This window comes from Macrobrachium rosenbergii, unplaced genomic scaffold, assembly GCF_040412425.1.
Source record: "Macrobrachium rosenbergii isolate ZJJX-2024 unplaced genomic scaffold, ASM4041242v1 171, whole genome shotgun sequence".
NCBI classification, from domain to species: Eukaryota; Metazoa; Arthropoda; class Malacostraca; order Decapoda; family Palaemonidae; genus Macrobrachium; species Macrobrachium rosenbergii.
Genome location: NW_027100729.1, coordinates 1,763,246 through 1,790,302, shown reverse-complemented (window position 1 = coordinate 1,790,302; position 27,057 = coordinate 1,763,246). Strand labels below are relative to the sequence as shown.

General features: G+C 49.2%; 2 protein-coding genes and 1 non-coding gene across 3 annotated transcripts in view; 2 read left to right on the top strand and 1 right to left on the bottom strand.

The window, feature by feature from the left end:
- LOC136838191 (uncharacterized) overlaps window positions 1-27,057 on the top strand; it is a 217,875-nt gene that overhangs the window by 1,239 nt on the left and 189,579 nt on the right. The gene's annotated exons all lie outside the window — the stretch shown is intronic.
- Window positions 1-27,057, bottom strand: part of LOC136838140 (zinc finger protein 585A-like) — a 376,081-nt gene that overhangs the window by 208,392 nt on the left and 140,632 nt on the right. The window lies entirely within an intron of this gene.
- Window positions 8,631-8,735, top strand: LOC136838214 (U6 spliceosomal RNA). The gene has a single exon (XR_010852902.1). It is a non-coding gene; the product is annotated as a U6 spliceosomal RNA (small nuclear RNA).

Sequence of the window (27,057 nt, the reverse complement as noted above, 5' to 3'; positions counted from 1 at the left end):
CGTCGTAGCGTTCGGACGTTGTTCTTCATCGCTCTCTGCCTGACAGCTGTACTTCTTCTCTTTTGGTGGGAAATTCTTTCTTGTTTTTCATTATCATGGAGAAATCAGCTAAATCCTCCTATCCCCAGCGTGTGTGTCGGGGTAGGGTAGAAATGTTATTCCTTTAGATCCTGCAGTGAAGCGTGGACCCTGCGCCCTCTGTACATCTTTCAGGGGGCGTGTGTGTTCGCGACGATCCTGTAGTGAGTGTTGTTAGTGGTCCTCCGAGCAATGGGGGCAAGTTTTGAAGGAAGGAGGCGTTACGTCGTAAGCCTACCAAAGTGATCCCGAAATCGCCCCGGCGAGCTCCATTGGTGCTTGAATGTGTCGAACTTGTTTCTCCCTCCTGGCGCGACTTCCCTGCTTGCTCCCCTCTCCCCCTTCCTCTTACGTTTCATCGTTTGTGGGAAGGGCGCGAAGAAGTTGGACGACATCCCCTCTCTGGGGTCTCTTCCGTTCTGGAGAGTTTTTTTCCTCCGGAGAGTAGAACTTCGTGTATTGCCCGACTTTTGCTTCCGAGTTCGGACTGGATGCCAGACACGTTCAAGATCATCACCCAGCGCACCTGGGCCACCTGGCTCGTCACTGGAGGATTGGCTCCCACTGCCCCCGCTCCAGTCGGCCCGCACCGGCAACGACAGTCGCCACTACATCGTCACCTTTTGAGGATTGCCCGAATGCTGGTGTCAGTTGCATCGCTTCTGGACACCCAAGTGTCGGCGTCACCTGCGGTGCAACCTGCGCTGTTCAACTGCCTCCAGCCCTGGCTCATTCAGCGTGCTGGCTGCCCACCATGGTAGCGTCATCATACCATATGTGACTGTCGCTGCCCCTGTTGCTGACCCTGGCCTGTCTTCGAATGCTGTTCCTCGTCTGACCTTCCAGCCCGGCCCTTCATCTGTTTCCGTCCCCATTCCATCGACCCTGGCACGGCCCGACTTGAATCTTCACATGGGAGGGGCGGCGCCTGCATTCCCGGCCCCGTCCACTTTTGTTCCTGGCTGACGCGCGGATGTGCCTTCTGCTACAGCCCCTCCTGCTGTTCCTGAGTCTGCGGCCTCGCTTTCCTGGCTTGGTGACTTGACAACGTTCCTGAAGCAGATGGTGAAGAGGAAGAAGAGGTCTAAGAAGGTGTCGTCGTCTTCATCTTCATCTTCGTCATCTTCATCGTCTTCGTCTGCTGCTTCTTCCGCTTCTCCTTCCAAGGCTTCGCAGCCGAAGAAGAAGAAGTCTGCCTCCCCCCCCAAAGAAATCTCGCACCAAGACTTCTAAGGGTCTGCCTCCTTCCACAGGGAAGGCAGTGGGATCTCTCGTCAGCTCTTCCCAATCCTCGGATCATGGAACCTCTGCCCCGGCCTCCAGGCCAGGGGCACCGGGAGCCAAGGGCGTGCAGACCAAGTTCGGCACTCCCCCCCGCTGCGCCTAAGAAACGTCCTGCATCTAAGGCCAGCAAGTCCACGTCAGACACTCGTTCGTGAGTTACTCCGAGTACCCGGGTCTCCTTAGAAACTTCTCGCCGTACAGACCAGGGCGTGTGGCGAGAGAAAGAGCCGGGACATGCAGGTGCTCGTCCTCTTCCTGCTGGCACTCCTTCAGTTGCCAGTCAGGTTCCCGGGATAGTGCTTCGGCCTTGGTAAGCATAAGGAGAGGTAGGAAGAGAAGTCCTACTCCGTTCGAGCTCCTGCCTTGAAAGAGGCTGGGGCGCGTCAGAGAGGACAGCGCAGCTCGCCAGCCAGCCGCGTTAGGCTCCTCCCAGTCGGCCCGTCCGTGGCCCAGCCTGGCTAGGGGGAGGCGAGGTGCGCGGCTGTCCGCGAGCCGCTCCGGCTCCTCGGGAGATCGCTTCTGCCTGGGCTGAAAGCGGTGTCGACCGGGCTACGTCATCACGTGGAGTTTGGTAGGCGCTCAAGCCCCACCTCTGCTGGTTCTGCCAGTAAAGCCAGTGGGAGCTCCCGATCTTCTCGCCTGTCCTCACGTGGTTTCTTCCAGGGGCGTGAGTGAAGGAGGAGCTCTGGGGAGTGTTCTCCTCAGAGTTTTACTGCATGGGGATACGAACCTGGCTTGGTTCTTGGCTCGACCAGGTCCTACGCCCACGTAGTTCAGGAAGATCCACGCGGGTCTGCCGAGGTTCTTCCTCATGCAGGGAGAGTAGTTCGGGAGGAACTCCAGGGTCCTCTGCCCCAGGATGTGGACACCCCCTAAATACAGAGAACTTTTGCTGAGGTTATCGTGCTGATTAGTCAGCAAAAATGACCCTGCGAGGAAGGACCACGGCCTGCGTCTGTGGATCGTCCATCGTGCTCCCGAATCGCTACAGGGACCAAAGAAGGAACCCAGGAGACTGGTGCAGGACTGCCGTGGTCCGCGCCTTCGAGGGTGCTCGACCAGGTGAACAGTCTTGTGTCTGGGCAAGACAGTTCGCTTTGTTTGAGCCGCTCGGACAAGCTTCTTCCTCCTCCTCTGCCTCGTCAGAAGCGTTTCTACGCTCCAGTGGAAGGGGCGCTGCTGACCAAACAGGTTGACCCGGACCTGACTCGTTTGGATCCGGGTCTGTGGTTGCGCTCCAGTGACTGCAGAGCCTGTCCTCTCTCAACAAAGCTGCCAGCCCTGGAAACTCCACCGCCATGGCGGCCTTCCAAGCAGTCTCCTGGCTCGATCTGTGGTCATTCACAGTGTCGAGGTGGCTGCTTCCTCAGGCGCTATTATTGTGGGGAGGACTCCGCTGGGGACTGTACCCAGTCTGGAGGTGAGGCTGTTTCTTACCTCGCCCACCCAGACTGCAAACCTGGCGAGACAGTGCTAAAGCGGAGGGATGCCGTTCTCTCTCGCTTGCCAGGTCTGTAGGTCGGGTCTTCTCGCCCTTGAGATGGACGTTGCTGGGGTTCCTCCTCTCTCTTCCTAGAGAGTTGGTGGGCCTTTGCGGTGGACAAGCGCCGTGCTGATGACAGCCACGGCTTGTCCACCAGGCAGTGGCCAAGACCTCCGAGATGTGCACCCCACTGCAGCCAGGTCTTCAGCCCGAGCTGGCGCCATGGCCCTAAAGTCCAGTCTTCGAAGGGGTCGAGAAACTCAGCCTTCTTCTGCCCGAGAAGGGGTTCCTCGCCCTTTTCAGCTTACTTTCCAAGCGGTAAAGGGACGAGGTAGAGGGAAATGCTAGGGCGGCGTTTAAAAGCTGCGAAGGTGGGGTGCCTGTGAGGCTATTCGGGCAACTTGGCAGCGTCACGGGCCGAGACCTGGATAGTGGATATCCTTCGGAGGGATATCTACTAGCCTTCGAGTCTCGGCCTCCCCTCACCTACTCTCTGGTCCATCTCCAAACATCTTCCAGGTTCGTCCCGAAGGACGCCGCTACAGCAAGAAGTGAGAGCCATGCTGAGCAAGGGTGCTGTAGAAGTCGTGTCGGACCAGTCTCCAGGCTTTTACAGCCGCGTCTTTCTCGTAGCGAAAGCCTCAGGGGGATGGAGACTGGTCATAGACCTCTCTCCCTTGAGCCGCCAGACTCGGTTCATGATGGAAACAGCGCAAACTGTGCTGTCCTCCATCAGGGAGAACGACTTCATGCTTACGGTGGACTTGAGGGATGCTTATTTCGAATACCCATCCATCCATCCTCTGCATGAAGTATCTCGCTTTGTCCTCGAGTCGGTCTTCCAATTCAGGGCACTTTGCTTTGGGCTCGACGCTCCCCAGGTGTTCACGAGAGTATTCTCTCTCATGCCAGCTTGGGCCCACTCGCACGGGATACATCTTCTGAGGTATCTCGACGACTGACTAGTCCTGGCGAGCTCTCGCTCACAGTTGCTACAGGACAGGGATTGTCTCCTCGAGTTTTGGCGGGATCTAGGGATCATGGTAAATCTGGAGAGTCAGATCCTTGCCCCAAGCAGAGGACAAAGTACCTGTGCTGATAGACACGGTGGCAGCGAAAGTCTTTCCCTCGGACTCTCGTATCAGCAAGTTCAGGCAGGCAGCACAGCTGTTCCTGTCACGGCAGGAGCAACCAGCTCAGCAATGGCAAGTCGTCATTGGTCACCTGTCGTCTTTGGAGAAGCTAGTACCTCATGGGCGTCTTCACCTGCGGTCTCTCCAGTGGAGACTAAAGGAGTATTGGTCAGTGCAGACCCCCAGTCCTTCCTCATTCCTCTTTCCGGTGAAAGGACATTCACTGGTGGTTAGGCGACAGGAACCTCTTGATAAGTTATCCTTGCATACTCCCCACTCCAGACATGCTTCTGTTCTCGGACCTTCGACCGAGGATGGGTCGCTTACACCTGGAGGTTGCTGACTTTCAGGGTGTGTACGAGATAGCGAGCACCTTCACATCAACATCCTAGAACTCAAGGCGGCCTTCCTGGCCCTCCAAGAATTCCGGGATCGAGTGTTGGGACACTCCGTGGTACTGATGAGCGACAATACCACGGAGTGATGGGACACTCCGTGGCACTGATGAGTGACAATACCACAGTAGTGGCATACGTCAACAAGCAGGGGGGACTGGTGACCCACCAGCTTCACCAGTTGACGATGCAGGTGCACGAGTGGGCCGTGGCTCACTCGTTAGAGCTATCAGCCAGGTACATTCCAGGCAAGAGATATTTGTGGCAGACAAGCTCAACCGCCGAAACCAGGTGGTAGGGCCAGATGGTCCCTCCATCAGGAGTAAGCGAGGCTGTTCGACCTGTTGGGGCGTTCAGCATCGATCTGTTCATACCGGTAACAGAAGCTCGAATCTTCTGTTTGTCGTGCGGACGCATGGGCGCTGCGGGAGAATCCGTTCCAACACCCGTGGGACAATCTCGGCGCTTACGCCTTTCCCCATTCTGTCCACGATTCGCGGTGATCCAATGAAGTGATGTGCCCGAATCTCAGAATGACTCTGAGTGGCATAGGCGCGCAGGCCGTTTTGAGTACCAGACCGGCTAGCTCTCTCTCCGAGGCACGAGAGATCCCCTATTGCCTTCTGTGTCAACCTCCATGACCGGTTCCACCTGGCAGTTGTTCCCTGTCTCTTCCGGCTGGAGGTTATCCACCATCTCTTTTGAGCGAGAGGCTTTTACGCGCCGCGCAGCAGAGATAGCGGGATACATAGAAGATCCTCACGGTATACCAGGAAAGTGGTCAGTCTTCTTTGGTTGGTGTCGTCGGTATCTCTCGGGCAGACTACTGTTCAGCAGGTGCGGACTTCCTGTCTTCATGCATGAGAAGCTGTCTCACGTTTCATGCAAGGCTACCGTGCGCCTGGCCTAGTCTTACGTGAGAGAAAAGATGAGCATCTCCTCCTCCTTGAGATTTCTCTCATGAAGAAGCTTGAGCGGTCTTGCCCGCAGGGATCTCCAGGCCCCTGCGTGGGATGTGACTCTCGTCTTAAGAGGCCTGGCCGTGCACCATGCGGTAGCTAAGAGAGTGGGCCAGACGAGATCTGACCCTCCAGGGCCGTCTTCCTGCTTGCCCTAGTTGGCGAAAGTTGGCAAGCAGACTCCTTACGATGTTAAACACACCGGGGAATGAGGATCAGTTAAGCTCGATTTCATCCCGGTTCGTGCGAAGACTCAGAACCCTTGGTCCCTGGCCTTTTGGTTCCGAATCATACGATCCCCTCCTGGGGACTTTGTAGGTAATGAACCAGGCGAGATGCTACTGTGTCTGTTGGAGTGCTGCGGCGCTATCTGTGAAGAGGACTGCGGCACCTCCAACCTGAGTGTGAGCAACTCTTTGTTAGCACTATTTCGACCAAGAAAGAAGTGTCCAGAACACCATCTCTTTCTGGCTTTGAGATAAGGAGGCGTGCTCTGCTGCAGGAGAGAAGATGACACGGTATGCTTAGTCCGAGAGCTCATGAGTCCGCCCAGCATTGGTCCGTCCCTACGCATTCGGAAAGAATAATAGCCGGTACCACAGGTGCTGAGCAGGTGTGTGATCCCAACAGACTACCTTCATCTCCTCCTACCTCCGAGATGTTTTTACACACAAGTCTTGGACACTTTTTTCCTTGGGTCCTGTGGTGAAACAGCCACAAGTTGTGTAGCTTATCAGCTCCTCTAACAGGATTAGATTTGCGCATCTTTGCCCCACCTGTTGTATGGTTGTGATTGGGAGATTGAATGTTGGTGACTGGCCTCTCTTTACTTTCTCCCATCACAAGCTCTCTTCCCACGGGCAGGAGCGGGCGTGCGTTACAAGCACATGGACGGGTGATGTCGAGGCAGGTAAGCACATAACAGGAGCTCCGTCCTTTTTCCGTTCAGGTTAATAGAAACAACCCACCCTCCCTTCCTCTTTAGGGAGGAAGGAGACCATTACTATGAGACAAACCCAATGCTTGTATTTGCCTTATTGTCATCCGACGTCAAATTCTTCCTAGCCTACTTTGCATGAACTGACGTTTCCTCTTTCATGCAAAGGGATCCAGAAGTCTGACAACTGATCCTGCGTTTCTTACAACCTGATCTTTGTGGGTGGATTTTCCTTCAGCGCTCTCACGACCAGGAAGGGGAAGACAAGGCGTGGTGAACTCCAGTCAGTTCAGAGAGACTTTATCGAATTCCTCCCTCCAATCAGTGTCTCTAATGGACGAGGGTTTTGTATGTTGTGTGAACAAATAACAATTTTAAATGTATTGTATTTTCTAACTATACAAACCCGAGGTCTTACTATACCCACCTCATGCCACCCCTCAATCTGATAGCTGGGCCGAAAGGCAAATTGGAATGTTTACCTCCAGGCAGGCCGTACTCCTGCCTCCCGGACAGTAGTTAAGTGCCTAACCACCTTGTTTGAAGTTCAACGGCCTACGCCTGAAAGTAATCCCTAATGTAAAGGACCTCGGGTTTGTATAGTTAGGAAAAATACAATTTACTTAAAAAATTATTTATTTTTGTTTGTTCATAGGGCAGATATATATATAGCTGTATTCTCGAGTCCGACAGAATTTCAAAGTTCGCGGCTGCGTGAGTGGGCGGGCAGGTGGTTAGTACCCATTCCGCGCTGGGAGCGGAGTATCGGGCTCATTCCCATTTCTATTCAGATTTTCTCTGTCGCCGGACTGTCAACACCTGTTGTCGGATTCCTCTGCCATTTAATAGTTTTCGAATTTTGTTGTCATAAGTATTTTGGTTGTTTTTTTGGTATACGACTGGATCTGTGATAGCATACGCTCTTTGTGGACCGTTTTTATTTTTGCTTTTGACTTCTTATAATTAGGTGTCTTACCTCTGGCTTCTTCGAGTCTGTAGCTTGGGTGAATGTAGGTGAATATCGAAGACTTCCGATAGTTCCTCTTTTTATGTATGATATGTAAGGGTGTTCAATGCTCAATGATGTCCCGGTATAATAGATGAGGATTATCTGAGGGTGAGTGGAAGAAATGCCAAACCTATATGCTTAAATTGGAGCGTGATAGGTTGAAGTCTTCCTCCTTGATCATCCTTAGATGGACAGTCAGGATTTTTTTCTCCACTAGTAACCCTGTAGTAAATTTTAGTACTAACCCTGTAGTTTGTTGCTGCAGAAGGTAATACCCTGGCTCTTGTATTTGGAGTCAATGCGTGCTCTTGAAACTAAAGTGAATGCAGATTCCAAGCATAAGTGTTAGTGCTAGTGCCCTAGTGTTGTGGAGGGAGGCGTCAGATCGGCCTGACCCTACCTCATGCCTCTGGGCTGGACCTCTGTCCGAACTCCCAGGACAGGAGGGCATGTCGAAAGCCGCATGAGGGTTCACGGGGCTTCCCACCCGATCTGCTGGCGTCGCCGGCAGGTCTGATGACGCTACCCAGGCTGCCGGGGATCGTGCACAGGAAGGATTGCTTCGTCCTCGACCGTCCTCCCCGCCTCAGGTTGGGCTCTCGGTTGGACTCTCGCCCTCTTAAGAGAAGCTTAGAGAGGGCGGCTTCACACGTCCTCTTCATCCTGGAAAAGCGTTTGTGCTCTTCCCGAAAGTTGCGTGGATATTCCTTCGCAGAAGAGAATAAAGTGTTTCGGATGATGGCCTTCACTTGGCCCCTGTCGCTAAGGCAGGGCTGAGGCTTCTTCCTGTGAGAAGAGTATCGTCTCTCGCCCCTTTCCTTCTCTCCAGGTTCAGCCCTTCTCCGAGAGAGATTGCTTCTCTACGCATAAGATTTTGTTGGGTTTGCAACAATAACTGGATGTTCTCATGAACCTTTCAAGATTCGAAACTGCCTGTTAAGAGGTACAGACTTTCATCTTCGTTTCCTGCTTCGTCTTCCTCGTCTGCTAGATGTTTTGGAGCTTCTCGTCTGTCGTCTAGAGAGAGTGTTTAGTGGCTTCTGTCGTCTTCCCCAATTTGAGGTGGACTTTTCTCTTGACTCGCGCCAGGGTAGCGTGTCTTGTCTTCGTGCGCTTCTCTGCAGCTTCAAAAAGCGCGCCTCACCTTGGCGGCTCGTGGGCGCCTAGCCATCAGTAACCAGCCACGCTGGTGACTCTTCTAGTGCCTTACCGGGCCTCTCGCGCGTCCACGCCATGGCGCTCCGCACTCGCTTCGCCGTATAGCTTCAAGTCTTGTGTTGGCGCGCTCCGGTTGGCCGTCATGTCGGCACAACTACCCGCTTCAACATCTGATGTCCTTCTTAATTTAGCCAGTACTTGCTTCGGCAGTACATATACTAAATTGGAACGATACAGAAGATTAGCATGGCCCCTGTAGGGATGACACGCAAAAAATGCATTAGGCGTTCAGCATTTTTATGTTTACTATACGTACTCTAGTTGACGACTTCTTCGATCGCGGGAGTTCCCGCTTACGTATCGGCGAATCGGAACTACTTTCACCACTCACTCAAGACCCGCCAGCTGGGGAAGAACATCCTCTTTCGTCACAGCCTTTGGATGAAGAGAAACATCTTTCGTCTTCTTCTTCCTCTGATTATCAGACTCTGGCTTTTTTCTTAAGGATCTGTTTCCTGAGACTTTTCAACCTTCGGCTCCTCTCTCACCTTATGATTTAATGCTTTGTCTTAAGGGGGCGTTGTGAAAAATAAAATAAAAATTTTCTGGAATTTTTTTTTTTATATGGCATCATACATATCTGACTATCTTCTCAGAAGTTTTATTTAAATTCGCCATAGTTGGAACATAAACAGAAACAGTAACCCTATCATGAACAAAATTACATTTTTTGTATAATGTAATGATATTGTCAGTATATCGGTGGTAATTTCCTTTTAGCTATGAAATAATAATATCTAATGTGTTATATGGCAACCCTGTGGACCTAGTACGCATCAGCGAAAGACAGGAATGCGCGGGGCAGTCCAGTGGCAGTCAGTCAGTAGCAGCTCAGGCTTGGCTAAGTAAGGCGTCGCTGCCCAACCTGAGCCGATGTTTGACACTGCGCTTCATTAGCTTCATTTAGCGAAGTTATATTACTTTGCAAGTCTATTTATTTATATTTTTGGCTTTTCAATATGTCATAAAAACTCAAACTGTGTAACAGCAAGCAAATAATACACAGAGAAGCAAAATATACGTACTTCTCAAAACTAAAGTTGCTCGACATTCAAACTGCATCTCCATAGCAGATGCACCGATCTCAATGATACAAAAGTAAGCGAAGCTAAATGATTGCCTACAAACAAGGGGCTTCCTTGGGAAGCAACACGAGACCGCACCTCACGAGAGGGATTTTTCCCGAAGGAATGTCACTTCCAGAGAGGTAGCAAGTGACTCTTTCATCTCAGACTCCATTTTAGCAACCAGGCTTCATTTTGCAAGCCTGGAAAAGTGAAGGGAGCAGACGTTTGGTCCTCTACTGTTAGAGAGGTTACTTGATTCCCTTCCTGTCTCCTCCTCCTTTGTTTTTGTTTTAATTGCCATCTATGACAAATATTCTGTTTGACCTGCTCAGTGGATGTTCGAAATGGACAGCAATCGAACAGGTCTTGGTTCATGTTCCCGAAGTTTACTACAGATTGTTTCTAGTCCCAAAACTTTCAGTAGGCTACAGACCCGTCTTGGACGTCAACAGGTCGAACAACTTGGTCCGGAAGGAAAAGTTCAAGATGGAGACCTCGCAGTCAATACTAGGAGCCCTTCATCCCGGGGATTGGATGGTATCTTTGGATCTCCAAGATACTTATCTTCACGCCCCAATTCATCCACGTTCGATGAAGTATCTCAGGTTGTCTTGGGGACTAGGCGGTACCAGTTCAGGGCTCTGCTTTGGACTCACGCTGACGCTACCACGTTGAAAGCACTGCTTCTCGTCTAATCAGTGAAGTTTAGCAACGCTGAGTCTGGTCAGTACTTGGATAGGTGACTGTCTGGGAACACCAGATGCTGTTGGTGTCACATTTTGCTCCGGTGTTACACTTCTCGTAAAGCGTTGCGATGCAGTTGCACCTGTCGCCGTCAGGATCTCACTCTACTTGGACGACTGGTTGATTCGGCGTCGTCGAGCGAAGTATCTGGAGGACCTTCAGTTGACTCTACCTTCGTGAAGTCCTAGGACTTCTGGTCTGTGGAAAAAGTCGCAGCTGTTCCCCTCACTGTCCATTGTCTGGGAATTCAGATGTATTCAGCGGCTTTATAGCGTCTCCGTCATGAGCGGCAACCTTCTATGCGAAAAAGTCTCAGCCTTCTTGGAAAAGGAAGCTTGTGCTCCAGTGAGGAATGAATGAGTCTGCTGGGGACCATTTCCTCGCTGGAGAAGTTTGTTTCACTGGGGAGTCTGCATCTCAGGCCTCTTCAGTTCTTTCTGTTGGAGAACTAGCACAGCAAGGAGAAGACTTGAGAAAGGAATTGGGAATTCTTCCTTCTATAAAGAAGGATCTGTAGTGGTGGCTCCATCCAGCAGAATTGCAGAAAGGGATCTCCCTCAGAAGCTTCTGAACCCCCGACCCTAGTGTTGTTTCCGGCGAATTGCGTCCAACAGGTTGGGGGGGCAACACTAGAGGAGAGGGAAGTGTTAGGAACCTGGAGAGGAACAGGTGTCCTGGCACATCGACTTCAAAGATTTGGCGGCTATCTTTTGGCTCTCCAATTCTTCGAGTCCCAAGTCTTTCTGTCGTGTAGTTCTAGCAAACTCGGACAATATTACTTGTTCCTGTTCAGCCTTGCAGAGATTATTCTTTGAGCCTGTGCTCGCAACATTTCGATTCTCACAGGATTTTGTTGCGGGGTCCGAAAATGTTCGAGAGCAGACCTGCTCTGTTAGCGCCATCAACTCCTGCGAAGGAATGGACCCTTCATCAGGAGGTTTGCCAAGATTTTGGAAATTTTGGTCGCCATCTTGTGGATCTTTTCACGACCTCAAGAACAGCAAGGCTCCTCTATAGCTCATCTGTGCCTCGACCCGGGGCAGTTGCGATAGATACTTTCTTCTCTGGGATTGGGCGGGAATAGATGTTTCGCCTTTTCCCCGTTCTAAATTCTGGGAGAAGTCATCACGCCCAGTTCAGCGGCCTCTCAAAGGGAGGCGGGGATGACTCTCATCCCCACGTTTGGCCTTGAACCACTGGTTTAGGGTTCTCTTCTGGTTGGTAGGCGTTCGGGGCCCTTCCTATGAGAGCAGACCTGCTCCTTACAAACCACTTGAGATATCTTGAATCTCCCGCTCTGAACTGACTGCTTTCAGACTATCAGGCTTGGTCAGAAGCGAAGAGTTTCTGGCCAGTGGCATGGGCCATCGCTAGAGCCAGAAGTTCTTCATCTAAAAGGATATATCTAGCGAAGTGAGCAACCTTCAAAGGTTGTTGTAGAAAGAAGGGCTTTTCCTCTTCCTCTATCACTGTGAGCCAGGTTGGGGATTTTCTCCTTTACTTAAGAGAAAAACTCGGTATAGCAGTTCCGACTATCAAGTGTTATCGGAGCATGCTTTCGATTGTTTTCAGACACAGAGGATTAGATTTGTCTGACAATAAGGACCTCCACGATCTTACGAGCTCTTTCAAGACGTCCAAGGTTCCTCAGCTAATTTCCCTCCTGCTTGGAACTTGGACGTAGTGCTCAAGTTTTTGATGTTTAGTCCTTCCTGAGCCTCTCACTCTGCATCTCTTAGGCTGTTACTCAGCGGCATTCCCTCCTGCTCTGGCGGCGGCGAAGAAAGTGAGCGAAGTTGAGCCACCGTCATGTGGGCTTCAAAGACACAATGCTGTCTATTCTTTAAGCCCTAAGTTCTTGGCTAAGAATGATAGGTCTTCTAACCCTTGGCCTAGACACTTTGAAATTAAAGGTTTAGCGGTGCTTATTGGACAGAGGAACCTGAGGGAGTTCTATGTCAGTTTAGATCTCTCAAGTACTACCTTAAAAGAACACAGGACACTCGTGGTCCCTCGGATAATTTATGGTGTTCTGTGAGACAACCAGTTAAACCTATGTCGAAGAATGCACTGGCATTCTTCGTGAGAACGCGTCAGTGGGGCGCACACTCTAGTTGTGACTCCAACTTCAAGTTGTTGAGAGTTAGCAGCTCACGAGGTAGGGAGCAGTTGCTACCTCATGGCGTTCCAGAAAAATATAGTACTCAGTGACATTCTCAGTGCCACATTTTGTGAAGTCAGTCGGTGTTTGCCTCACACTCTTGGCAGATGTTTTGGTAGCATCTACGAAAATTGCTTTTTCGCTGGGACCGACATTGCTGCTTCAGCAACCTTGGGGACAAAGAATGCTCTGATCTATCCCTTTTTAGTGTGTTTTATGGTTGTTGGAGTGCGACTGCAGGCAGTCTTCCCAATCCTTTGCAAACTAACGCGCTTTACAGGTGTTGGTTGGGTGGTTAGTAATGCTCTTTTGTCCTCTTTGTATGGTCTATGATCTAGTCACACACAGTGTGAGTCACGCCCCGTTGACAGATCATCTGAAGTGGCAGCTATATAGGTGCTACCTGGCTGGGGTCTCTAGTAAGCAGAAGCAGACTAAGTGACAGTAACCCACTCAGTCAGCTACGCTATCAGATAAGGAGACCAAAATAATTTTACCAATAATTGGTTTTCCTAATTCTTGGCTGTCTCTACCCCCTCCAAGGTGGTATTCCTTATATATATATCTGACAGGTAAGTTTCATGAACAAAATGATATTTTAATGATAAAATAAAGTTTGTTCCTTGCCTAACTTGAATATACTATTCATATTACCCTCCTCCTCCTCAGGAGTCAGTGGCGTTAGAAAATCTGAATAGAAAATGGGAATGGTTCCTGATACCACGCCTCCCAGCCGGGAATGAGTACTAACCACCTGCCGTCCCTTTCGTGTGCCGTGAATTTTGAAATTCTGTCGGACTTCGGAGAATACAGCTATATATATATCTGCCAGGTAAGTATGAACAAACTTTATTTTATCATTAAAATATCATTTTTTTAATTTGTGTTTGGAATGTTTCTGGTGTTGGTGTTGTTAGTCAGTGCCTCCCTGAACTCACCTGGGACACCAAGTCCTCACCCAAGTGCCTGTGTCTTACAGATATTGTGGATACTTGTGTATATTTGTGGGTACTTGTGTTTGCATTCCTGTAGTTGTGATTTCCCTTGATTTACATTATGCAAACCCATGACTCATCTCAGCCTAAGGAGAGGAAGCCTTGTCATGAGGCGTTGCCCAGGCACTTCCAAACCCTGCAACCGCTTCCTCTTCTCCTTGAAGATTGATCCGCACACTCTGCACACTGTGTAGGAAGCACGTATGCAACCATACTAGTCCTTGTTCTGAGTGTTGTGTCTGGCCATCAGAACAGTGGGTGCAGTTCAGCCGGTTACGGTCCTCAGACCGGACCGGTCATATGCTTGAGTGCTGAAGAGGTTGCCAGGGGATTCTGACGAGTGTCTCTCCCCTGCAGAGAGAGCAACCAGGGAAGACTGTGACCTGGAAGGGCTCGAGGGTCCTTTTCCCCAGGACACAGACCCCCCCCCAGACAGGACAGTCTCTTGGATAGATCGCTGGTCCTTGGTGATTGTCCCGAATGCTTCCTCTTCACTTGTGAGTTCTGTAAACTCTGAAGAAAGCTACCTCAAAGAACACTGATGCTGTCTGCAGATAGGGCCATCTACCTAGCCACCAGACTGCTAACCTCTGGATACCATGGAGTTCATCTGTTCTGAGTCAGCCTTGGCTTTACGGAATGGACTGATACTGGGTTCCACTTCCCTCTTCCGCTGTCCATCTTCGCACTTACGTTCCCGCCTTGCTGAAGGATCTCAGCCTGCGGGGGAGGTGAAAGCAATGCAGAAGAAAGCCACTGCAAAATTCGTGATGGACCTGTCTCTGGGGCTCTACAGCCATCTCTTTCCCATAGAGAAAGTGACAGGTGGATGGAGACTGGTCGTAGACCTCTCTCCCCTAAGCTGATTTGTTTGCCAGACTTGGTTCAAAGCGGAAACAACACGCTCAGTGCTCGCGGCCATAAAGGGAGTCCGACTTATGCTTTCGGTGGATCTGAAAGATGCATATTTTCAGATACCCATCCCTCAGCCCTCCCGCAAGTACCTCTGCTTTATCCTTAGGAAGACGGTGTACAGTGTACCAATTCAGGGCACTGTTTTGGGCTCTCAACCACTCCCCTGGTGTTTACACAAGTGTTCACTCTTGTGTTGTCTAGGTCCCATTCGCACGGGATACGACTTCTGAGGTATTTTTAGGGCTTTTTGTTTAGTACATAATTGGTGCAGTATGATGGGAACAGATCTGAAGGTTATGAAATGAAACTCTGACTTTCCTTAACCTAATTTATTACCTTAATATTTCAGTGGTCTGAGACCTTCTAACAGAACTAAATTTATATCTAACTTAGCCTATACCTAACTTAGCCTAACCATGCTATAGTTCATCAGAACTTATCTGTCACCTTAGTACTACAAAAACAGCCAAATACTTCAACTGCATACGGTACCAACCAAACAGTGTCTATACAAAAGATTGAATTGGCAATCTGGTGCAAAAATAATGACACACATTCTACAACAATTTCTCCTTTTCCATGAAGTCACTCTTCATTTCACTATAACAAAAAACATATTGGGCTCAAAACCACAAAAAAACTCAACAATCCATTTAAACACTGCAAAATTACATAAATGCAATCGCTTCATGAAAAGAAGTACATCACCACTGCAAACAGAGCCCAATTACAGTAGATGGTTCATGATCAAATCAACCGCAGTTAATTTGGGCCAAAATACAGATTATGTCCATCTAACTTTCCTCTGTCTGAAGTTCTCTTACACTGTAAACACTGATTGTGCCTGCAGCCTCAGGCTCCCTAATCTCAAGTAAAATCTGCTGCATCCTTCTGCCTTACTGTTTTCATCAGGAGCTACCACCACAAGAGAGCCAACAACAACTCCAACACAGGCTTTCACCACGTTCCCATAGCAGATAACTACTGCCACATAGCTTCTGCTAAAGAAGTATCTTAACTTCTCAAGTCGCTTGCACATTGGGTTGAAGGGGAGCAAGCCACACTACTCTGACACTCAGCAAACTGCAACAGACTTAACTAGTACCCTTCTGACGCCTGGTAAAAGCATCACAACAAAAACAAAACAGTCAATTCACACAAACCGTCGTTCATCATACAGACCCAAACTTAGCCTACCACAGTATCTTGACGATTGGCTAGTTCTGGCGAGCTCCTGTTTGCAGTTGCTCCAGGACACAGATCAACTTCTCGAACTTTGTCACAGCCGGGGTTGTGATCAATTTCGAGAAATCCAATCTCATACCCAAGCAGAGGATAAAGTATGTGGGCATGCTGATAGATATGGCAGCAGTGAGAGTCTTCCCCTCAGACTTGTGTATCAGCAGGTTCAGAGAGGCAGCGCAGTTTTTCCTGTTCTCGACAGTGGCAAGTCGTTATCGGTCATTTGTCATCCTTGGAGAAGCTGGTCCCTCATGGGCGACTTCACCTTCGTACCCTTCAGTGGAGAATGAAGGAATTCTGGTCTCCAGCAAGACTCCCTGTTCCTTCCCATTCCTCATTCATAGGAAGTGGGACAGGACTTATTCCATTGGCTGGACGACAGGAACCTCGTAACAGGAGTGTCACTACTCACTCCCCCTCCCGAGATGTTTCTGTTCCCTGATGCGTTGACCGAGGGATGTGGAGCACTCCTGGAAGAGTTGCTGGTTTCAGTGGTGTGAACCAGATTGACAGACACGTCCATACCAATATCCTGGAACGCAAGGCAGCTTTCTTAGCTTTTCAAGAGTTTCAGGATCGAGTGATTTTTCCTACAAAGGAATAAAACTACATTTTTCAAAAGACGGGAATTCTGTTGTCATCTAAAGGATGGACTCAAATTTGTATTTTACCAAACATACAAACCTGAAGTTCTGTACTTGGGGATGTAGCCTGCAGATGCGAGCTGGAACGGCTGTTTAGCTTTCAGACACGGTTATTAACTACCGATGGTGGGGGGGGGGAAGCCCTGCCCACTCATCAGGGCATAAGCATCACCCTTTCAGGCCCCGGTACTTGCATAAAAAAGGGGCCCCTCCTGCACTCTCCCTCTTCCCCCTGGGAGCCACACACACCACCTCTATCCCAGGCCTCACACAATTCAAGTGTCCATCCACAGGCTTCAGTGAAATATTAGGAATATATCAATTCAATTAGTTTGTATGAATTCATTGCAAGAGTAAGTGGAAGTACCAAAATATAGTCGATCATCAGTTATTAAAATTAAAAAAAAAAAAATAATAGCAATGTTAGGGGAGCATGGCCTCCTTGAGCATCCTTTGTCCTTTGATTTTGTTTATTCTCCAAAAAGAAAAGTTGAAATAAAAAAGCTGCTGTCAGAGGCCCCAGGAAAGTAGTACCCTCCCCCCCACCCCCCATGCTTGGGCCCTACCTCATCAGTCTGTACTCCACTTTGCCTTTTGGCCCAGGTACCAGAATGAGGGGTGGCTAAGGTGGGCTGTAAATGTAAAGACCTTCAGGTTTGTATTTTAGGAAAAATAGAAATTACTTAAAAATTTGTTTTCTGAGCTCGTCCCTGTGTCACCCGGTGAAATTCCTTACTAACACGAATTTCTAGGTATAAATATTAAAAATATACCAGAGAAAAAATGCTATCAGGAATGCTGGGTTACTACCCCAGATCGAGCATCTATAATGAAAATAGATGTCGGTATGGGAAAGGGTGAGTGAAGTTATCACTGCCACAGAACCACACTCTGAAGACATTTCAATGACAAAACCCGGAAGAGCGGAGAGCCGACCCAGCTCCCTCACTCACCCTTGCCCCGACGGCGACCCCAGCGCCATCTGAACTCATTCCATGCTAGCACGTGATCTCTGCTGTTGTTAGATCTTTTTGCTTGTGTTTTTCCAGCAATTTCTGCTTTATCTCATCATGGCATCGAGCAGCTTTACTGTCTCCAAGTTAAGTACCATCTTCTTGTGGGGTTTTATGATTAGTTTGGCTGTTTTAGCCCGTATTTATAATATTATACGTGGTTTTTGTTTGAGGCGCTGCAGCGTTTGTCAGCCATGTTGACCTCGAGGTACACCCATTCAGCTTGTTCTGTTTGGGTTTCTCTCGATCGTTTACACTAATTATATTTGTATTCCCCGTCATGGGATCATCCTGGTGGAGTTTTCTTAGGGTGTGTCTTTGGGTCTCCTTTAATTTTTAATTTTTGTGAGTCTCCTCTCATTCGGGTTCTTGCTATTGTTTGGGGTATCCGAAGTTTCCACTCTTTTGCTTTTCTCCCCAGGATGTCTCCCTTTTTTGATGAGTACGTAAAAATATTTTCTTGCATGTGCTTGATGTCACGAAATTATATTATTATATTATTATTTCCGAGCGTGGCGTCAGGTACGGCCTTTTGGCTGTTTACATTCTGTCGCCTAGTTCGGTTAGGCTGTTCGCCTATTATTAGATAGTTATTTATTTGTCTTTAGGTTAACATGTGTATATCATTTAGCGGGGTTGCTAGCCTAGTCTTATCACTAGTTGGTGGGTTTGGCTACCTCCTTTTTTAGCTGCTCTACCTAACCTCCTGCTCTCCCGTGTCTCGCTTGAGAGGGTAGGAGGGAGAGGGGGGATAGTCAGGTCGAGGGAGTTTCTGTTGTTGTTCCATCCGTCTACCGCTTGGTTGGGTTGCTGAAGTTTTGAGACCCCAGTTTCCCCCCCCCCCGCTAGCACTAGTGGGGTAGGAGGATTTAATCCTGGAGAGTCTCCTTCATGCTTTCCTCAACCCTTTCCCTTACTTTAGTCGGTTACGGTTGGCCTTCGACACAGGAATTTCTCTCCCTGCTTTTTTCCTCTCCCTTCCCTTCTCTCCTCCTGGTTATTAGGCTAGGCCTTCTAGGAGGGTGAGAGCGTGGCGTGGTTTGGTTTAGGACAGTTCCTTTTCCTTCCCCTGTACTTGTGGTGGGTCATGAGTCTCCCTGTACGTAGGTACCCTCTGGATACCTTCTACCTTGCGGGGTTACAGTTGAGCGGAGGGTACAGTCTCCCAGTCTCCTGTCCTGTTATTTCTCTTGACCCTCTCCTTCAAGTACTGTTCTTTCCTTCCTGTTTTCCCCCCCGCTTCCCCCCCCCCCTCTCCTCCCCTGTGTGAGGTTCAAGTTGTTTGTCATCTCCTTGCGCGCGTGACGTCGTGCCTCTGATGGTCACCCCGAGGCAGTCAGGCCTACCCTAGTAGAGGGGCACACTCCCTCCTGGGGTAGGTTCTGTTGACATCACTTGACTAGTGTCTCGTTGATTTGCTCTCTCCGGATCGAGCGGATTTCCGACCACTCTCAGGGCTCACTCTCTCACTTCTCTCAACTCCGCCTTCCCCGGCCCTCCCGTTGCCTCCGCCCTACTATCGCTTCGGCGCTTTGAGTCATGTGGATAGGTTTGACTGGCTTTTCCACCTGACCAGATTCTGATCAGCTGTGATGTACTGCCTCACCTTTCTGCTATGCTCTAGCTTCGGAGGCTCGGGATCCCGGAGGGGTTTGCGCCGGAACCCCGGGGCTTATATCAAATTATTCCTTATGCCTTGTTAACCGAATATTTGTACCATCGCTTTATCTATCATACTAGATTATTCCGGTGGCCTCATGTATCCCGCCGCCGGATTCCAAAATTTTTTTGATTGATTAGTTTAATTCTTTGTACCACGAGTCCAGCGACACTGTCTTTCGGTTCCGCAGTATTATCTCCGGCGTTCCTTGAGATAAGGTGTCTTGTCTGGCTCAGTATTTTCGTTCCGCCAGAGTATTCCGCGGCGGTACGAAAAATTCTTATACCTACTGTAGTTTAAGTTATCTTGAATTGGTAGGTTCATTTTCTATGGTTTTTCACCCTCCGAGTGCTCCGGTAGTGCGTATGAAACTACTTAGTACCTACTTTAGTTTAAGTTATCTTAGATTAGTAGGTTCATATATTGTTCACACTAACAGACTGTTCGTTGTGAGGAGCCCGGGTGCACGGCCATCTTGCACCAGCCCTACGGGCACGTGGTTTGCCGCACCCACGCCCGGTTCGCGCTGCGTACGCTTGGACGACCTGATCGTGGGCACCCGGATGGCTGTGAGGTTTGCTTCGCACTCTATGGGTGTGTCCAGGACGAGTCGGTAAGCCGATTGTTTTTGTTCCGCTCCTCCGGGGGCTCTCATCATAGTTCGGTCTTTGATACTCCCCTTTCTTTCAGGCCGATGAATCCTCCCGCAAGGAGGCCCTCGAGTCCCTCCGTGCCTGGGTGGCTGGGTTTGGCAGGAACGTTCCGTCGGAGAAACCTTATGTTCTCGATGAGAACCTAAGGAACATTCTGTACCCCGGCGCCCGGATTGCTGCGGCTGTTCCAGCTGAAGTTGCCGCCCCCATCATCGAGCAAATCCGGGTAGAGACCCAGCCTCTCCAAGATGACCCGCTGTACGAGGGGTTGTCGGAGGACGTCGCTGCACTTGATCTCGACCTGGAACCCATGAACACGGAACAGGACCAGGAGGTAGGTAGGGAGGTAAGTGAGGCAGTGGGGGCGGGTGCCCTGTTTGATTCCCCATCTTCATCCGTGTCTTCCTTTCAGGGTTTTCATAAATCTTCTCTCTTGAAGGACAGAGCCCAGTCTACTGTCCCTGCTGAAGAAGTCGTGGAAGGCGAAAGGCTATAAGTCTTCGTCTTCCCGCAAGGCATCCCCTTTCCCCGTCGAAGTCACAGGACGCTGGTCCGTGGCCTCCGGGAGCAGACCAAGTACCTCGGGCAGAGGTGCGAGTAAGAGAGCGGCCAAGCCTAACCCTCCTCGCCAGCCTGCCTTTGACCCTGAGGCATTTGCTGGGATGCTACTCGAGAGGTTCTCTACGGAGGTAGAGGCGAAGCTGAGCAAGCTTACGGAGAGGCTTCAGAGTCAGGAGACTATGCTCTCCGATATCGTGCATTCTGGGGGGGCTGCGGTGCACTATCCCATCCTGGACGCCCCGCCTCCCTCCATTTGACAAAGGGAACCCGTATGGCGTTTAGCCCTTCATGCTCCCGGCATGAAGACACTTTAACAATTGAAGGTCTAGGCACTCGTAGACTGGAGGAACTGGAATTCTTCCCTCCAGATCTTCTGCCTCCCTATCCAGGCTTCGCTAGGCTGGCAGAAGAAGCCTGGGTATGCTCTGATAAGGTCCCTAAGGAGACAGTGATCTTCCCTAGGGACCAGGCGCAATCAGCTCTGATGCGCACCTTTACAGAGTGGCAAGTGGAGAACACCAAGTTGACCCCCTTCAAGGGCAACTTCACCATGTTCTCCCTTGGGGATAAGCTCCCCACCCCCTGCTTGACTAAGGTTGCACTTGCAACGGCTCAGGCATGTGCTGAGGGCAAGCCTTTGCCTCAGCTCAGAGAGACGGACCCCACGTCTCTAATCTTCCCAGGGGGTGATGACTTTTGGAAGGATGCTCCGTCCACGTTTACGATTGGTAAACTGGACGCAGATTGCGCATCCAACCAGTTCAGTGAGCAGCTTCCCAAACTGACAGAAGCTTGAGCCGGTCTCTGAACTCGCTGTGCCTATCGGAGGCAACCGCCGTCTCGTTTTCTGAGGAGCCGCTGTTCCAGGTCTTGACGAAATCCTTGTTAGCAGGGTTTCAGTCGGACCTATATGACTTCATGGTGGCGCGGCTGAATTGTCGAAAATTCATCTTCGCCGACGCTACCATTCGGCATGAGCCTAACAAGCTCATGAAGTTCCTTCTGGGGAGCCAATCTGTTCCCGGAAGAAGAAGTCACCAGTGTCCTGGCTGAGGCAACCAGGGCTAACCAAAGTCTGCGCTCCCGGTGGGGTATTCCGGCCTTTAAACGAAAAACCCCAGAGTCCGGCAGCTCCCAGTATAGACCGGGAAAAAGGTACAGGAGGCACAGAAGACAGCAACATCAGTCTGTTGTCCAGGCAGTACCTGTCTCGGCGGTGAGCCAACCCTCCACTTCCAAGGCCCAACCTCAACAGTTTGTGCTGGTTCAGCCAGCTCAACACTCCCTTGCCACTCCTTCTTATGTGTCGTCTCCGGCATATAACCCTTCTTATGAGGGTCATGGGGCCTTTCATGGCCTTAACAGGAGCGCAAGGCGGGGTAGAGCTAGAGCCTCCTATAGAGGCAAGGCTGCCCTACGGTCCCTCTCCCGGGGAAGAGGAGGCCGCGGTAGAGGTAATAAACCCGCTTCCTCCCAGTGAGACCAGCCAGGTAGGCGGAAGACTTTTCTGGTTCAGAGACCAGTGGTCTTTCAGTCCATGGCCACACAGCATAGTGTCCAAAGGTTTGGGTTGGAGCTGGATCAAGGGCCCTCCTCCCTTGACCAGATTTCATCAACCCTCCTCCAAAGCTCTACAAGACTTTGTGACGGAACTGCTCAAGACGAGCAATAAAGAAAGTGAGACACCTCAGATTCCAAGGCAGGCTGTTTTCTGTTCCCAAAAAGACTCCAGTCAACAAAGAGTAATTCTGGACCTATCGCGTCTAAATCTTTACATACAATGCGACAAATTTTGCATGCTTACAGTTGCGCAGGTACGGACTCTACTTCCGCATGGAGCCGTCACCACCTCTATCGATCTTTCAGACGCATACTATCACGTCCCGATTGCGCGGAACTTCTCTCCCTTCCTGGGTTTCAGACTGGGGAAACAGGCCTACTCCTTCAGGGTCATGCTTTTCGGGCTCAACATAGCGCCCAGAATATTCACAAAACTGGCGGAAACAGTAGTTCAGCAGTTGCGGTCCCAGGGAATATCGTTAGCGGCATACCTGGACGATTGGATAATTTGGGCTTCAACCGTCGAGGAGTGCCGGAGAGCTACGGCCATAGTGATCGAGTTCCTAGAATCCCTAGGCTTCCAATTGAACAGGGAGAAGTCCCGCCTAACGCCGGAAGCTCGGTTTCAGTGGCTGGGTATCCAGTGTGACCTAACCTCGTACAGGCTATCTCTTCCACCGGCCAAGCGGAAGGAAATAGCCACAGTTACCAGAAAGTTTCTGAATTACAGGAAAGCCTCCCGCCGGACACAAGAAAGAATTTTGGGTTCTCTTCAGTTCGCCTCGGTAACAGACCTGCTCCTAAAAGCGAGATTAAAAGACATAAACGGAGTATGGCGGAGACGAGCCAATGTCAGACTCAGGGACAGGGTCTCATCAGTTCCGCAAATTTTAAGGAAAAGACTCCGCCCATGGTCCACAGTCAAGGGCCTCTCCAAGTCAGTCCCTCTTCAGTTTCCCCCGCCGGCTCTGGTAATCCACACAGACGCTTCGTTAAGCGGCTGGGGAGGATACTCGCCAAAACAAAAGGTACAAGGGGCATGGTCTACCATGTTTCAACAGTTCCATATAAACACTTTGGAAGCAATGGCAGTGTTTCTAACCCTGAAAAAGCTTCATCCCGCCAACCAGATCCACATCAGGCTGGTGTTGGACAGTGCTGTAGTAGTTCACTGCATAAACAGGGGCGGGTCCAAATCGAGCCGGATAAACCAGGTGATGTTAGCCATCTTCTCCCTGGCGGACAAACACAACTGGCATTTGTCAGCTACCCATGTGGCGGGAGTGCGGAACGTAGTGGCGGATTCTCTGTCCAGGTTGACTCCGCTGGAGTCAGAATGGTCCCTAGACAAGGACTCCTTCAACTGGATCTGCCATCGTGTTCCGGGACTTCAGGTAGACCTGTTTGCCACAGAGAGCAATCACAAACTCCCTTGTTATGTGGCTCCCAATCTAGATCCTCAAGCTTATGCCACAGATGCAATGTCCATAGATTGGAACAGTTGGGAGAGAATCTATCTGTTCCCCCCAATAAACATGCTGATGAAAGTCTTACACAAGCTCAGGTCATTGAAGGGTCAAGTAGCCCTAGTAGCCCCCAATTGGCCGAAGAGCAACTGGTTTCCACTTCTCCTGGAACTCAAGTTGCGGCGTCGTCAGATACCCAGACCCAGGCTGACTCAGATAGTACAAATGAAGCCTGTGTCAACTTCCTCAAAAATTCTGAATGCCCTGGCTTTATGGACTTTATGAAGTTTGCCGCCCAAAGGGGGGCGAATATTGACCCTGTTAATACTCTGTTTATTGAATCTGATAAGAGAGATTCTACTCTCAGACAGTATGACTCAGCAGTCAAGAAATTGGCATCTTTTCTGAAAGCATCTGAAGCTCAAACTATGACCACTAATTTAGCGATAACCTTCTTTAGATCATTGTTTGAAAAAGGCCTAGCCCCGGCCACTATCACTACAGCAAAATCAGCTTTGAGAAAGGTGTTTTTGCATGGCTTCAAGATTGACCTAACTGACTCATACTTTTCTTCCATCCCTAGAGCATGTGCTCGTTTAAGGCCAGTAACATGCCCACACTCGGTTACCTGGTTCCTTAACGACGTTCTGAAATTAGCCTCAGATATTAATAACGCCCAATGCTCTTATCTAGATCTGTTAAGGAAGACTTTATTCCTGATTAGTTTAGCTTCAGGTGCCAGAATCTCAGAACTGTCTGCTCTCTCCAGAGGTGTCGATCACATAGATTTCCTCCCGTCAGGAGAAGTTCTGCTTTCCCCAGATCATAGATTCCTAGCAAAAAACGAAGACCCTCAAGACAGGTGGTCTCCTTGGAAGGTGGTTCCTCTTCTACAAGACCTGTCTTTGTGCCCAGTCGCTACCTTGAGGGCTTACTTGCAAAGAACTTCTCAGTGTTTGTCTGGTCCTCTTTTTATCAGGGAAAAAGGTGGAACACTTTCTTTAAAAGCTATAAGACAGCAAATCCTATACTTCATTAAACAAGCTAACCCGGATTCAGTTCCCAAGGTTCATGATATCTGAGCGGTAGCTACCTCTACCAATTATTTTCATAATATGGATTTTGCTGAATTAACAAAATACACGGGTGGAAATCTCCATTAGTGTTTAAACGCCACTACTTGAAAACACTTGAAGCTCTGAAATTTCCCACGGTGGCTGTTGGGAGTGTCATCCCCCCACCTTAAAATTATCCTTTACCTTATCCTTTCCCCCCCTGCCCGCCTGCCTCATTTATTTGCCCTACCAGTTTTCCTGGGCCAATCATACCTCACTGCCTGGCTCCTCAATTTAAATAATGCTTGAAATTGTTGGCCCTTTTTTGATGTTTATTGTGATTATGTTTTTGATGTGTGCTGTTTTGTAGGTTTAAGTCTTGAGGTACTTCTGTAATTTTGTACTCCTTAATTTCGTACCTCCTCTCATGTTTTTTGCCATACTTTATATTTTCATGTCAAATTGTATGTTTACATAAGCTTAGCCTAACTATTTTTCTAATTTCCTTTGTTGTGATGTTCTGAATTACTCATGAGACATAATTAAACTTATTTTCTTATAGTACGCGTTTTTATGCATGATCACCTTAAATAATTGTTTTCTTACATCTCCACAGTCTTGGTATGATTCTCTGTTACGATTTCACCGGGTGACACAGGGACGAGCTCAGAAAAGGGATTTTGACAAAGGAAAAATCTATTTCTGAGGGAGGCCCTGTGTCACCCGGTGACCCTCCCAGGTCCTAGCTTTCCCCCTCTGCACGGGCATACCAAGCCTGGGGATGGGGCTAGCCTGGAATGAGTTCAGATGGCGCTGGGGTCGCCGTCGGGCGGGCGGGTGAGTGAGGGAGCTGGGTCGGCTCTCCGCTCTTCCGGGGGTTTTGTCATTGGGATGTCTTCAGAGTGTGTTCTGTGGCAGTGATAACGTCACTCACCCTTTCCCATACCGACATCTATTTTCATTATAGATGCTCGATCTGGGGGTAGTAACCCCAGCATTCCTGATAGCATTTTTCTCTGGTATATTTAGCAATATTTATACCTAGAAATTCGTGTTAGTAAGGAATTTCACCGGGTGACACAGGGCCTCCCTCAGAAATAGATTTTTCCTTTGTCAAAATCCCTTTTTTGTTCCTACGCAAATAGAAGCCTTCGTTCTTTACATAGGGGACTTACCTATTGGTGGGGGAGTCTGGGCAATTCTCTGAACCGACTGGTTGGTTCTGCCCAGCCGGGAATACCTCCCTGGTCTGGAAGAGCTGAGGAAGGAATCCCACACCTGTAGCTTGTTGGACATCTGGGATGTTGCAACTGCTAGACCTCTGGGTTTCTCCTCCTGTTACACCTTTCAAACCTTCCTTGGCCTAAACTCTATAATCCATTCAATTCTCTCTCTCTCTGTCTCTCTCTCTGTCAGTGCAGGAGTAATATCCACCAGCAATTTCAGACATTGTTGCAACAGCATAAACCTCTCAATCACCTGTATAGGACCTATGGCTTGCTCTACAAATTACAGGCAGATTTAAGAACAAGAGCCTGTGCTGTCATGAGGCCAGATTAACCTGCAAATACAGATGCTATACAGTGTTAGAAAGTTTTCACATTTCATCTTGTGAAATAAGTGGCCAAAATATCTGCAGACACAGTAAGCAAAAATTGCAAAGTCAGGTAAGAGCAGTGTGTACAAAGGCAGAGGTCTGTCTGTTTCCCTTAATGCTTCTGAGGACTTTAATTAACCAAGATTTGACCGTGAATACTCATGGTCATATATATATATATATATATATAGAGAGAGAGAGAGAGAGAGAGAGAGAGAGAGAGAGAAGGGGGGTTGGGGGCTAAGTAAAGAAGGCACAAAAGAAGATGAAAAATGGCAAAGAAACAGGACCAGATGGAGTTGCTGCAGCAGAGGTGTGGAGGAAGAGCCTGGGAGAAGAAGGAAAGGAGACATGGTGTGGGACCCAGCAAAGAAATGTACAGTCAGGAAAAGACACCAAAGGAACGGAGAGAAAGCTTTATTGTGCCTATCTAGAAAGAGAAGGGTGACATCCAGGATTATCTAGAAAGAGAAGGGTGATATCCAGGATTATCCATAAAGAGAAGGGTGACATCCAGGATCATCTATAAAGAGAAGGGTGACATCCAGGATTATCTAGAAAGAGAAGGGTGACATCCAGGATTATCTGTAAAGAGAAGGTTGACATCCAGGATTGTGCAGACTACAGAGGAATAAAGCTAATGTCTCACACCATGAAAATCTGGGAAAGAATAATGGATCAAAGAATTAGGGAAGAACCATCTGTAGGTGAAGAACACTTTGGCTTCATGCCAGGAAGAGGAACAACAGATGCAGTGTCTGCCCTCCGATGATGGAAAAGCATCAAAGGGAAAAGCAGAAAGGACTACACATAGTATTCATAGATCTGGAAAAGGCACAGGACAGAGTCCCACTGGGCCAAGAGGTTTGGAGGTGCATGCGAGCAAAGGGAACACCAGAGAAGTATGCGAGGTTGGTCCAAGATATGTATGAAGGAGCAAAAATGCAGGTTAGAAGCAGTGTTGGCTTAACTGAATGGATACCAGTAAGAGTTGGTTTACATCAGGGATCTGCTTCAACTCTGTATCATTTGACCTGATTATGGATGTGTTATCTCAAGGAATAAGACATCAATCCCCCTGGTGCATGCTGTTTGCTGATGACATCATGATTTGCAACACCAACAAAGGGGTAGGGAAGTCAAAACTAGAGCAATGGAAGAAAGTACTGGAAGACAGAGGATTAAAGATCAGCAGAAAGAAGACTGAATATTTAAGGTTCAACGAAGA